Consider the following 15,435-nt stretch of genomic DNA (forward strand, 5'->3'; position numbering starts at 1 on the left):
TCATGAAAATTCAGGGAATAGGGTTCAAAGGCTTCGTGCAACGGGTTTTCCACAACCACAGGAAGTAATTTTGGGTTTTTTTATAAATAATATCTTGTCAGGGATGATCTTGTTTGGAGTTTGGAGTGCCTTATGGATTGTGAAGGCAGTTTGGCATTAATTTTCAGCTCTGTTTTCAAAATCCCTTATTGTGAACACTAATGGCTGTTATCATTAATGATATCTCGACGGTTCCGTTTACGTGCTAAATATAGTAAGAGGACCGACTACGTTAGATGCATCCCCTTATACTCGGGCATTTATGTAATTTCAAGGTACAGCAAAAAAAAAAAAAAAAAATGCTCAAATCATCTGAAGAACAAACCCTGTATTCTTCACCATTATTAATCATTTTTACCCGTGGGTTATCAAAGAGCATGTACCTGATTACCACGAACTACCGGGGAAGAATAATCCAGGAAAACAAAGCAAAACACACAAACAAATAAAAAATTTAAAAAAAAATCTCGTCTGCACAAAAAAAAAAAGAAAACGAAGGGGGAAATCAAATGGCCTGATTGGAATCATAACCGCATACCATTTTTTTTTTTAATTGTTCAGTGAGGAACGCAAGCTACCCAGAGTATTCTACAAAATTACTACAATGCATGTCACACATAATGAAGATTTACTTCTTTATGTATTCATTTCAACATCATACCAATTCCTCCACCTATATCTTTGTACACACACACACACACACACACACACACACACACACACACATAAATATAAATATATATATAAATAAATAAATATATATACATATATTGTATATATTGTATATATATATATATATATATATATATATATATATATATGCAGGACTCGACATTAAAGGTGGCCCGAGGAAACTAGAAATTGATGTCAAGACATTAAATCTATCTTTTTGGTCCCCCGAATGGGAAACTTACATTGAAAATTATTTTGGGTCACTACATACCTTTTTGGGCCACCAAAATGTAAGATTAAACATTGTCAAGCCCTGATACACAGTCTTCGCACAAGAATAAGCCATTCGTCCCAATACACCTCTTAAATGAAAATTCTCGTTCCCTGAATCAATACGACGTTGAACTTCAACAGAATATATAGATATATATATATATATATATATATATATATATATATATATATACCTCAAAAATCAATATAAGGACAGTTGTACTTTGAGTATTGCACGTCGCATGCAGCTGTTGTCCAATATCATGTCTATGCATAGAAAGGAAGAAAGACAGTGGCTATTAACTAGAGCCAGGGGTCAATTTTAGGTACACCTAGCGAAGAGCTTCAAATTTGAATGTGTCTGACCAATCGCATGGCGGTGTTGCCCATGTGTGTGTGGTGATACGCTGTACGAAATCATGCGAGACCATCTTGATCTATTTATTTTGTACGATGACTCCGATATGCGATGCGGCGCCGGGCTCTCTGCGCACTTGAGGGAAAAAAAAATCCGCACAGTTCACCAAAATAGGTGTGGCATCTTGAATGCTTTGTTTTCACAGAGTTATTGGATTTTTTTGGCCGTCGCAACTCTTGGGTCCTTGTACATTATTCTTCAAGGTATTGTTTGTAGGTTAAGGGGCGTATGTTTCTCGCAAGTCTCATATCTGCGTGAGCATCAGGCGGACTGTCTACGATATTGGATGATATTGCCATTTAACATTACGCAAACACCATCGTTTTTGTTTTGTCGGGTGTTTTTTTGCAACTCAGCTCTCTCTGGTGTATTTTCACACGTAAAATGTTGATCAAAACTAGGTAGTGCTGCAATCACAAATGATGACGCTTTTTCAGCAGATGGAATTTTTATGCCTTCAAAGTGGAATTGCTACCAACTGAAATCCTTATCTTAAATCACATTAAAGTGAAATTCCATCCTGATATAGCGTTGGTAGACATGAAAACAGTAAAATCAGAAATGTAGAGCAGTAAAAATTTGTGAAAGAATTGTACACACAAAAACTTTATCAATAGTTAAGTTTAGAGAGCAAACGAAGAGCTGTTCAACGTCTACGTCACACAGAGTTGCCAATTTTTCTTACTCTGTAAAATTTATCAGTTGATAACTTGTGCGTTTGATTTTTTTTTTTTACTCAAAACTTCCACTGATCAACTTTTTTTTAACCCTTTCTGGTTTTTTTTAAGTTCATACAAATCAACGTGCCATCAGAATGGACTTTTCATTTAAGAGTGGCACGATAGCGTACGAAATAATGCGTTCCCAGAATGGCCACGAAATTATTCATAACTTATGTTTGAAGGACAAGTACACCTTCATGGACATGTGAATTGAGTGAATGCAGCAATATCATTAGAATACATCAGTGAAAGTTTGAGGAAAACCGTAGAATATGTTCAAAAGTTATGAGTTTTTGTAGTTTCTGCTCATAACAGTCACTGCTGGATGAGAAAACTACAACAACTTGTGATGTCACATGTGTAGAACAATATAAGAAATATAATATAGAAAATTCAACATATTTTCACTTTTCTCGCATAATAACAGAACACTTGACTTGTCTCTATCAGAAGGCAGGGAGAATAATATTAACGTTAACATACGTCAGTGACAAGTTGAGGGAATAGGGCTATGCACTTTTTTTCAAAAAAATTTAATTTTGTGAAATTCTCTTTGTGTAACCCTTACATCGTTCTACGAATATAACATCATACACTGTAGTAGTCTTCTGATCCAGCAATGACTGAGCAGATACTTTAAAAATTCATAAGTTTTAACGGATTGTCCTCTTTTCCTCAAACTTTCACTGATGCGTTCTACTGATAATATTGCTGTATTCACCAAATCCACATGTACATGCAGGTGGACTTGTTGTTTGTATTAAGTCTGCTTGCTGGTCCTTCTTTTTTACCAAATAAATAATGAAATTGATAAAAACTATATGATATGACAATACGAATTGCATTTAAAATGATGATAATAACCACATGATGACAACAATGATAAACACTGACGCATGAAGGCTACTGCATCTAGTCTTTTGAATGACTCGCGCCTCGTTGTAGGGATCTGTGTTAATTGTTACGTGGAAATGCCTCCTCTCGTGCGACAAGGCCATGGGATGTAAATCACCCCTGCCGGAACTATATTCATGCGCGTCATGCTTTCTGAGGCACGTTCACCGACGATACCGCGCTTTCCGCGTCCACACTCATTCCTGGATTTCTCAAGACGTGCATTAGTCATTGCAAAAAATAGTCCTGCGGCAGTGATATAACTGACACGCAAACTCTAAGTCTTTTTATCCGTTCTGACAAGAAAGAAAACAGCGTTCTTCTAGGAAGAAGGTTACTTCAGTATCCACAAAGCAACTGGAGAAAGCACCGACTGAGTGAAGATTTTTAAAGAAATTAATAACGCTTCAAAAAGTGCACGTTAAGTTCATCAGCCACTTTCAAAGCCAGACGATAGGTGGTGAACGCGAGATACAACCGTCTTAGTCACATGGCTGTGACGTCACTGTGAGAGTACTTTATACTCACACAACCACAAAGAAGAGTTTATGATGTCATATCATATCGAATGAAAGAGCTTTTTCACAGTTAGAGGTTCTTGACACGACCAAAAATATATCATTGTTGTATACGCAATTTAGGACAAAGGATATTGTATCGCGTAAAGACAGATATAAGACTATTACATACTACTTCGACTTCATTGTCTTCTTGTACACAGTGTTCACACAACAGAATGATGTTAAAATACTTGGAAAGACACGTCGATTGTGCGACGACTATTTTCCGTATTAGGCCTATATCGGAGGCATGGAAAACGACTCGGGGACATCACGTTCCATTTGCAATCTCATCATTATATCAATTCGCGATGAAATTGTCAGTGTTCTGTTGCTTTTATGTTACTTCGTAAGCTAAAAGCGATATTCTCTCCTGGGATAACTTATCTGGTAAAGAAAAATAGATAAAAATAAAAGAACAAAACAGAAAAAAAATGTCATATGTGGCACCAAGCTGATACAGTCCTCTGAGTCGCCGTGTTTTTTTTTTTTTTAGTTTGTTTGTATATTTGTTTGTTTGTTTGTTTTTGCATGAAAAGATTCATAAAAGATTCAAACTGATTGCCGAATAAGTTGGGGCTATAATAAAGCTGATGAACTTGTTTACCTTGGGCCGTTATCGCCATTTCTGTGGTATTCAGTGGGACACACATCATAATTATGCTATTGAAATTTGATGTGAAATTTGCGGACGTGAATAAAACCTGATAAAGAATCGATCATGTCGATTAAAACAATATAGAAAACATTAATTGACATAACAATGACCGTGATGACAGAAAATAACAATAATTCCACTGCTAACAGTAATTCTTATGACAAACCAAATGATAATATTGTCGATAAGATCTTGTACAGAAAATGTACAGAACATGTACAGAAAAAAAGTGATACAATCTACATAGGAAGGAATACGTAGCCTACACAATACAATGAAACAAAAATGTGAGAAAAAACAAACAAAAGAATTCCACGATGCTCTATTTGACCGAATCGAATGCAAAAGCAGTAAATAGTAGAGAGAAATTATTTTTGTCTGTGGCATAGAGCGCTTTGAGAACCTATTTTTGTGTTATTAATTGTTATGAGTTTTGTATATGTATTAGGCTATGTGTATACAAAAGCATTGATACCAAAGTGGATTTAGCGCCATCTTAATTGTCTTGAAAGTCCATCTTTATACAGAGTAAAATAAAGCCTTTCCAGCGGTATCTCACTTCTGATATAACAAAATATAATCTTGAAGTTTTGATTAAAGATATTCCATATTTGCTTATTATTTTGTTTGATTTTTAACAGCTTCAGTGGCAAAAATCTCATCTTAAAAAGGTTAGAGTTAACTCGTTTTACTATAAAACCCTTTATATATATTTGAGTGTAAGTGTTCAGTCAGCAAAGCCTGTTGTGTTATTCTAAAGGTAGATCGCTCATTACATACAACGGCAACCTCATTACCACCGTCTCACTTCAGAAAATGCCTTGAAAACCCATCCGACAATGCCTTGAGGAACACATCTGCCTTTACTCAGCATACTACGCTCTCCAAGTGCTGATGATATACAGAATATAGAGCAAACAAGATACAGCTTAATACCAACAACAACGATAGCAGTCAGCTGAAAGCTGTACGCCCGCGTCTGGGGAAGTAGAGCTGGGTCTCACGCTTTGCGAAGTGGCAACTTTAGGGCAGCTTTCTCCACCTGGCGCGCACAGGACGTCGGAGGAGCCACCATGCATATCAAAGAACGCATCAGGGCAAGCCGGGAGATGGAGAGAGTCGGAAGTCGATGAAAGGCAGTGGCGTGACCATGCTATCTTCGTTGCCCTACTATCTACCTCTTCCTTGCATATCTCTCCATCTCAATCTCTCTCTCTCTCTCTCTCTCTCTCTCTCTCTCTCTTTCTCTTTATCTATCTATCTATCTATCTTTCTTTCTTTCTTTCTTTCTATCTCTATCTATCTATCTATCTATCTCTATCTATCTATCTACCTATCTATCCATAGTCTATCTATCTATCTGTCTATATCTATCTATCTATCTATCTATCTATCTATCTATCTATCTATCTATCTCTATCTATCTATCTACCTATCTATCTCTATCTATCTATCTATCTACCTATCTATTTGTATCTCTTTATCTCTCTATGTGACTCTTTCTCTCCTTATGTATGTAAACATGTAATTATGATGGTATCATGCACACATTCATAAATACATACGGTATGGTGAATGAACGTACACTTAAAGAGGTGGTATAGTTTTGGTTGAGATGGAATTAAGGTTTTAACATTTTTGTGAGATAACAAAAAACCGCTTATGTGAAAAAGAGCACGATACAAATGTAAGAGGTATTCAAAGTTTATTTGATGAAAATCGTTTTTGAAATGGCTGAAATATCTAAAAAACAAACAGACAAACAAAGAGGTTATAATAAAAGGTGAGACCCACCTTTTATAAGGGTCACTTTGTTGTACGCTGGCCCAAAAGCTTATCTAGAAAGACCATTGCCATCCTATAAGAATATAAACTGGGTATCCTGGGCATGAATGGTTTTGCAAGAAAGGAAATGCGCTCTTTTTTTCTGTTTTTATTTCCTTAACGAGATATGCTAAACATGGTAAACCGAAGTTTAATGACATTAGAAAAGAGAATTGCGAAATGAAATGCTGTAACAAGTGTCCGAATCTTGGCGAAATTTATTTAGATATCAGCAGAAAAAATTAGTGAATTAAGGAATAAAGAACGGTGATTCGAATAAAATGATATGATCTTCAAAGAACGTATGTATCACGCTTTGGAATCTGAGTATTCATTGACCAAATTAATATGTTGAAAAACGAATTGAGTTCATCAGCGAAAAAATTTGATTGTTAATTTGAAGGAAATTTTATGAATAGTAAAGAACCTACACCTATCAAGCTTTGATATCTATTTTACTTGTTCATTTTCCTGAATATTTCGCAAAAGTACCAAAGCAGCGTGAGAAGAAAATGCATTTCAGGGATGTTCTTAAAACATCATGTTCCACCGGGATGGTCTCCTTATTGGTTACATCGCGACATTTTGCGGGGATGCCAGTCTTGTTCACCTCATTGCTGCTGTGTCCTGAGGGCTGTAAAGGCATGTTTGTTTGTTGGTTGGTTGGTTGGTTCTTATAGGGGGAACAGTATCTTTACTCTTCACGCTAGACTTGTGAAGTACATGTAAAACAATTTGAGAAAATATTATTTTCCATGAAATCGGCCGCATTTTGGGCAAAAATAAAAGAATACAAAATACTACAAAAGTTACAGTTGGCATCTCCAATTTTGTATTTCTTGGAATTAGGTCAGTTCGTTCATTTTGTCTGTTCCATTTAATGCTCAATGTTTTTTTTTTTTTCCTTTTCCTCATTCGAGAACTCTGCTATTCCTTCATGTTGTTGTCATACACAACAAAGTCACCATGCCAGTCAATCACCGTAATTAATGGTGCATTTTTTTTTTTTCATTTCTAGTATTTAAAAAAAAAAAAAATCTGAGGGGTTGCGGAATTGCAATGAGGACAGGATGTGGTCTGTAGAGGAACCGAATGATATAAAATTAACGAAGGGCCACAGTAGAGAGTATCACAATCAAATCAGATGAGCAGAGCGTTGATGGACGCAAGCTAATGATGAGTGAGGTCGTTTGTTTATCTTAGCCTGGCATTATTTGTATCCATATCGCGGGGAAGCGGAAATTTACGGCGTTAATTTCAGCGAAGGTATGACGCCTTTTGCACACGGCACAACGCGAGTGACTCGAGTATGATATTATATTTTGGGGTAAGTTAACAATGATCTATAGGCCTACTGCACGACGTCCCCATAATGGCTTTACTGAATAGATTTCCAGTACAAGGGGGGGGGGGGGGAAGGAACGAAACGAAGGTAGGCCTATTATAATGATTATAATATTGTATTCGGGGAGGGGGGGGGGGGTATCTCGCCCTGCTCGCCATTACAGTACATGTATGTATTATGAATTCCGCTATCCTTCCTACCTGGGGAATTACGGAACTTTCGCTGCACGACGGGCAGACCGAGAGGACAGCAATCAGCTGTGACAGTCCCCGCACTCGGACTCCCGTCCCCATTTCTAAGCAATTTCGCTTTTCTGTGAGGACGGAGCCGTAGTGAGAAGATTGCTGATCGGCTGGCTGCTCAATCGTGCCCAACATCGTGACAGGACGCTGTTTTGGCCGAGAACCGTTCTCGTATTCCCAAGGACGGGAGGGTTTTTTCTTTTTCTTTTTCTTTTTTGACTTAAGCGTGGGCAGAGGCAAATTTTTGCACAGGGCAGGCTCAACTTCCGGCCGCGTCGTGCTTGCAAAAGTTCCCTATTATTTCGATTATTTGTACACTGTATTGTTTGTTTGAAAAGTCATCACCAAGTCTTGCTTCTGTGTCATTACGTGACCATTATCTGGCATCCGCAGATGATGTTATATTAATAGACCCTCTGATGTCGGTCTAAATGTCAGCAAATAAACTACTGTATTCATCAATCAAGTGTTCAAGTAGGCGTATCTGGCAAACATCCAAACATACAACACTGCATTCATCTTTCGTCTGTCCCTTCTGCGTTTTACTTGTGGAAAGGTATGAATGATTCTCAGAAATCGGAAGATTACTCTTTGAGGGAATGGAAGAAAGCGTGGTAAATCTCATTCTCCCCCCCCCCCCTCTCTCTCTCTCTCTCTCTCCCATCCTCTCCATGCCCATGTTTATGATAAATCTTGTCTTATACTTTTCTACATCCATATTCATTAAAAAGTGTCCGATTTTGCGATTTAAGAGGCAAATTCTTATTGCACAAATGTAGTGTACTTCGATACATGTATAGAACTTTACTGATCTTATGCAACTACAAACGTCTTAAATACTACATCAAGATTAAGAGCATATTCATTCATATCATATATTCTGATTATGTATTTCTGAAATGAGTAAGTTTTAAAAACTTTGTACATATCACAACACTTCATTCTCAATATTTACAATGTGTTTTTTTTTTTTTTTTTGCATAATTCTTGTGAAGTACATTGTAGTTCAGTCCATTTTGAATTAGTGGACACATTGAATACAAAATATCTTGTTTCTGCCCCCCCCCTTCCCCAAAAAAGAATCAGCGTGAATGCTTTACATTGTAGAATGTATATAATTTTATATATAAATTACATATGAACAAATATTATATATAACGGTTAGGCCTACGAGATATAATAAAGAGAGAGATTCACAACACATGTCACTCATTCATATACATTACATGAATATGAAATTTCATGACATTTTACACTGATTTTTTTTTTTCTCTCATTCTTTGCCGCCACCTTGTTAACTCTCCACACAAAACAACTTCTCTCAGTTTTTTCGTTTTTAAAGTGAAGTAGTGGAAACGAAAGGCACACGAAGAGAGGCAGAGAAGAGGGAGGGTTGAAGGAAACTGGCTGTGAAATCTTTAGTGGTGCCCCAATGGTCTTGTAGACCTTGGAAGAGGTTCATCTAATTGGTAGAACTCTAATAAAAGTGAATTTCATTAGTCCACAATCTAAAATCTATTTACCTTGTGTGAGCTTTCGCCTACTGTTTTCTAAAGGCTTCTTCAGACTGGCGTTGACTCGCCGTAAATGGGGTATCGGCAGTCTTTAATACAGTCTGAGAGAATGGGAATGTATGCTGAAGATAGTTTGTATTGCCCCACATCACAATTCATCATGTGTTCACGCCCCCGCTGGATGTGGATAGCTTCTCGGATAGCCGATACCCCATTCTACGGCGAGTCAACGCCAGTCTGAAGAAGCCTGCAGAAAACAGTAGGCGGAAGTTCGTACATGTACAAGGTAAATAGATTTTAGATTGTAGACTAATGAAATTTGCTTTTATTAGGTCTTGTAGACCACAGGATATACAATGTATGTAAGATGTCAGAAGAATGGAAATGAAACTGAATGAGATAAAAATGATAACTTCAATTGAGACAGTGTTTACAAAATACATAGGTAACTTTTTTTATTATGACACAAGGTACAAGTACACGTATGTACATGTATATGGCTGATACAATCATAAGCGTATAGTACACTGTACTCTAAATGTACATGCCGTTATGCTATAAACACACTGCTGCTATGTACGATATTCACAATCTAAATACAGCGTATTTTCTGCTCACATCCGCAAAAATGAAATCAAGGCTTTGAATACCGAATATCACACAAGCAAGAGTACAGTACAATTTACATACATGTCACATAATATTCTTAACTCAGCAACTACCCTCCTTCCATAGGTGCTGACTTTATTTGTGTGTTCTCATGTGTTTTCTTTCTGACCATGTGTTTAGTTGTTTTTGTTTTGAAAGGCGGTGACATCATCAATCAAACATTTGTGTTGAATTTCACAACATACCACATTCTCTAGGTTCTAACGACACTGTTGAAATAGTGATCACTTCCGACATTTTCATTGACAGGTCTAGTGCAGAGTCAGTCATTTCCGCATCCATGGAAAAATTCTTTGAAAAGAGAGGTGTCAGGAAGTTACAGAACGGAAAAGAGAAGTTTTAGTTGATGACATGCCTTCGTGAGGCGATAGTCAATAAAAATCTAATAACACTGAAATCTGCTTTTTCCCACATACCCACTCCCTTTCAACTAATTCAAATAAAACTATTATGATTATCTTCAAGACACCAACGTCCACTTTGGAATCAGTGTTTTCCCATTTGCACACAGTGTACTACCAATAAGAAGTAAAAGACTGGTAAAGAGACTACTCAGAGAATCTCTGCAGCATCTCTCTCATATTCATGTAGGCTTGTCAATGACTTTCTGGCTGAAACCAATGAACTCATTCTGAAATGTAATTGCAGTTTGAAATTCCTACCACAATACATTTATGTATTATTTGACTTTTGGCAAATATGAAACCATCATCAATATGAATGATGTCGGCCTTGATAACAATAAAGACACATTAATGAACATTAATGCATTATGAAAGGTTCGGCTGCGATATCTGATACAAAATGCCATGTGGACTTCCATAGAGCCACACATGTTCAATTTCCCTTTAGAGCAAAAGTATTTTGCTGAAAACACTAAAATTTACATACATATCAATTTGTCATTGAAATATGTAATTAGATAAATATTTTATATTACCACATAATCGCCCAAATACCACCTCAATGAAATTGAAATATCCATAGAACTCTAAGATGCTTTTGTGTGTGAACAGCAGCAAGGCACCTGTATGGTGCTGAAGATTCTAATTGTGAGCAAGTGCTGTATTGTTCCAGGTGAGAAGCAGATGTACATGAGTAAAAACAGAAAAACACACAACAAACAAGACAAAACAATCCAACACAACCTAGGTGTCTTTCTTGGTGGACTTGTCCTCCCTTTGGTCTTTCCTCTCGTGATTCTGGCCTCAATGGGTGGGATTATCCGCTCAAAAGTTTGAAACAGGAATGCCGGACTCTGAGACAGGGGCAGGTGATACTGGGGTCGTGGGAGCTGTCACTGTCGGAGTGGGAGGATCCGAGGGAGGGGCAAGGGGAGTAGAGGAGACGGTTGTGGAAGCTGGCGGAGGGGCAGCTGTGGTCAGCACGGTGGTAGTCTCAGTCATAGGGGGCACGAAGGTGGGCGGGGTCTGCACCTTCCCTGCCTGGGATCGAGGAGGAGTCTTGGGAGCTGATGACCTCTGCGGAGGTGGTCGGACAAATCTTGGTGGAGGATGCGGAGGCGGAGGCGGCGGTGTGGGCGGAGGAGGAGCTGCAGAGGTTGGGAAAGGCGGGAGAGATATAGCAGCCATGGGGTTCTGTTTAAGATTCGCTATTATACTAGCTATTGATGATGCCGACAAGGGTGTGGTCTTGGCATCAGTGGTGAGGGTCATAGGAGGTCTGGACAGAGCAGGGGATTGCGTTGACTGGGCAACTGGTGGTAGAGGCCCACCCGTTGTTCCCATGTGAGATGCCACAAACACTGAGGCAGGGATGGGTGCAGCAATACTCTGGGAGGTACTGTGTGCTTGGTCACTGATGTGCCAGAACCCGTTTGAGAAGATCCGGGTAGCTGCTCTATAATCGAAGGGACGGTGTTACCCAGCGCTAATGATGAGATGCCTTTGTGCTGAGTGGCAGGAGGTGTGGCGCTCCTGGACTGTGCTGCGGCAAGAGCACTCCGTATAGTTGCTGTCACGATGTTCGGAGGGAGTGCCGGTGATCCTCCCCTTGCAGGAGCAGCAGTTGTCAACGTGGTGCGCGTCGGTGATTGTGAGACGGCAGTAAGTTGTATTTGCACAGGCTGGAGCCGATGGCTCAAGGGCTGGGAGGTGGCTGCAGCTGCCACTACAGAAGCTTCGGTGGATGCAGAACTCTTGGCCATTGTGACTCCTGACCTTGGCAGCTCATTGGGTACACCCGACATGGGCAACGACATGATGTTGGAGCCTGGTGGCATTTGGAAAATGACCCCCTTTCCATCTGTCAAGCTCGATAGAGGGATTTGGCCTCCAGGGAGAAAGGGACTCGTTAAGAATGGCAGAGCTCCCTTTTGTATACCAGCCAGTCCTCCTGGACGTGCCCCAGGTAACAACACTGACAGTGGCACTGAGGTAAAGTCTTTCAATTCGTTAGCTGCTGCTGCCTTTTTTGCCTGAGCCAGCGCGGCCGCGGCTTGTCCTTGTGTGAACGCTCGCTTTGACCCACTCTTCTTTGAAGGCTTGCTCCTCCCTGAGCCATCATGTTCATCGACTCCAGCTTGAGAAGTCAGCACTTTAATATCGCCTGCCTGCATTTTACTCAGCTCTTCCGCTGCTGTTCCACCGTAGCCTACCTGCTGCTTCGCAACTCCGACCGGCATTGCTTTATTGTAAGGGACTGGGATGCTTGGCTGGTGGAAGCCACAGAAGAAGCTGGCGACGATGCAGATCTTGGTCGGTCTATTCCCAGAGCGACTGGTTGCACTACAATTTGACCGCCCTTCGTGACAGTTGTTAAGCCAATTGTCTGATGGCCGAAGGTGTGCTGCATACTCGGAACAGGTGATTTAGTGCCACTGACGGTAGGAGCTGAGGCCGGCCTGCCCTTCTGCGCTTGAGAGTTTGTCAACAGATTTACCATGGAGAAGACAGATGACTTCCTGTTATCTTTCATCTTGGCATTACTCTGCTTGCCAGGTGGCAGAGTTCCTGGGGTGTCCATCTTTGAGACAGTGACAGACGCATTGGACAGGGACATTCCGACACTTGCCAAAATGCTCTTCACTGTCTGACCCTTGAGGGCACCATGGGGCAGAGTAATGGTAGAGTGTCCCCTCGACTGTTGCCTGCCACTCTGCAGTGCTGCCTCTGCTCTCTTGAGAGCTAGAGCTTCGCTGACTGTTGTGAGCTTGGTAGCACCAATCGTCAATGGACTTGGAGTAGCCGTGGCACCTTTACGTGGTTGCTTTGCCACGCCTTGGCTAACTGTCACTGCACTCGGGGTAACGGCAATGGTAGCTCCACTTTTGGCAGCCTCTGACAGTCCACCAAAAGAAGCAGCTAGGTCTCCAATCTGTGGAGAGTTAACTCTCTTTCGTCCGCCACTACCACTCCTCGCTCTCTTTTTCTTTGCACCCGATGGAGTAATCATGACTACCTTTCCATCAGGGAGTGTACAGGGAACTGACATACTTTTCATCAGGGTGCTGCGGAGCACCTCGGAATTGGAATCCTTGCTGGCTCCGAGGACTTTAGACACGACATCACCGGAGCCTCCCATTGGTCCTTGTGAAGTTCCACTTAATGAATGTGGAGGTAAAGCTGTGTGGAGCAGGCCACCCTCACCGATACCTGGGGAGCTCTTGGCAGCTAATAGCTGTGCCTTGATAAAGCTGTCGCTGCTGGCACTAGACACCGATGCAGGAGCCTGGTGCAAACCTCGGAGAGCAGACTGCAAAGAGCCCATCTTCTGAGGGCTGATAAGGAACGGGGCCTGGCTGAAAACAGTTCCTGGCAGCACCTTTCCTCCGCTAACCGTAGATGCTAACGAGATGCTCGCACCTTGTGGATCACTCTTCCCGCCAGAAGTGACAAAGCTCCCAACCCCACTGTCTCCTCCAGTGAGGAAGCCGCCCACTGGATTCGTCTTCATGAATGCTGGACTCTTCCGACTCTGCTTTGGGCTGGCCGCTCTGCCGGGAGATGCCTTTGGACTGACCACCTCTATGCTGAGGCTCTCGCTGCTTGTGTCGCTCAGAGCAGAACCAGGTCTGGATGTCGGGAAACTGATGGGAGAGTCCCTCATACCAGTCTGGAAGTAAATGAGCAAATAAATCCTCAAGAAACAACTTTCTATTACAAGTAGGACAAAAAATTAAGTTACTATTCAGTATTCAGACCTGTCTTCAAATGTATGAACAAATATACAATTAAACTTCTCTCAACAACTTAAAAAAAAACGTACAAATGCTGCCTGATTAATAATTACAAAGACTTTTCATCATATCATCTGCTGGTATGGTCAAGCAACAAGTGGCTCCAAAAGGTCTTTGGTGAATACATTTTGTGCGTCAGCATTCAGTATCATTATTACAGGTACTATAATCATGACATTCTTTATTCTCTTTTCCATGGTCACTCTATAAAGTCCACGCACAGTGGATCACAAAAAGCTAAACAGTGACTGCTAAACAGTTCACTTCTGGAGTTGACACTCATTATTTCCTTTTTACCAACTCCATACTACTAATAAACTTCTTGAATGACAACAGAGCAGGGTCAGTGTTATCACGAAGCTACAAGGTTCGACCATCTTACCACCATCTTGGGAAGGAGTTTTGTCTGCCGTGCGATGGACTTCCTTGCCTTCACTTCAGCTGCCTGCTCCTGGTGCAACCGTTCTAGAGGTCAGACAGAGCAAATAAAAGAACAGTCAACCTTGCTTAAGTCGAATAATCACCGTAGTCGAAGGTCTTTTCAAGTCCTCTTCCCTTTACGTTCTATTGATTTTTATCCCTCACAAGTTGAATTTTCTCTAAGTCGAAACAATTTTTTCAGTCCAAATAGATTCGACTTAGGCAAGAGGTTGACTGTACTGCTGCATAATCACTCAGTTTTGTCATGTCAATCAGTCAAAGATGAATTCATACTGAAACCACAAAAGAAAGGAATATGCACATGTACAGGTAGTAACTATCTTGCTCGCTGTGTCTTTTGCACACCACCGTTTAAAAAAAAAAAATGTGTACTTTGAAGATTTGTGATTTCATATCCTTCATACCCAAAAACTTGTTTTTAGTATAAACAGTAGTGTTCACCATGTATTATAACACCTGCAATGTATATGATTTTCATTTGTTCATGGTTAGTGCCTTTTACACAAAAAGAACTCTACACTTCAGCTTTACTACTGTTTGGAATTCCTTAAAGTGAGATTTGTTGATGTTCAAACTTAAGGTTATTCAAATCATCTTTCAAAATACTCTCTCGCTTAAATACTGATTGTCTAATGTTTCACCATCTCCTGGAGTCGTGTGTGTGATATGTGTTCTGTATTATTGCACATGTATTAATGTAATTTGTTGATTGTGCCTACTGTATACAATTCTAATGTCTAGAGGACTTTTTTCCCCCAAGGCCTCTGAGCCCGTTTTGCAAAGTTCTCTGTTTATTTAACATCAACTTTAAACAAAGCCATAATTTCAGATTGGAAGAAAGAGATGATTCAATGTATTGCATGCATTGCATTTGTTGTATATAATTTTTATTAGAAATGGAAATGAATAAACGAAATGAAAGAAAAAGTTGTTTGCATTTTTAATGTTACAACTAATACTACTATG

At 40.1% G+C, this 15,435-nt stretch overlaps 1 pseudogene; it reads right to left on the reverse strand.

The window, feature by feature from the left end:
• Window positions 1–11,502: 11,502 nt before the first annotated feature.
• Window positions 11,503–15,435, reverse strand: part of LOC139716782 (uncharacterized) — a 28,427-nt pseudogene continuing 24,494 nt past the window's right edge.

The sequence above is a fragment of the Diadema antillarum genome, unplaced genomic scaffold (assembly GCF_040938485.1).
Source record: "Diadema antillarum isolate AM-2024a unplaced genomic scaffold, OU_Dant_1.0 scf00000007, whole genome shotgun sequence".
NCBI lineage: Eukaryota > Metazoa > Echinodermata > Echinoidea > Diadematoida > Diadematidae > Diadema > Diadema antillarum.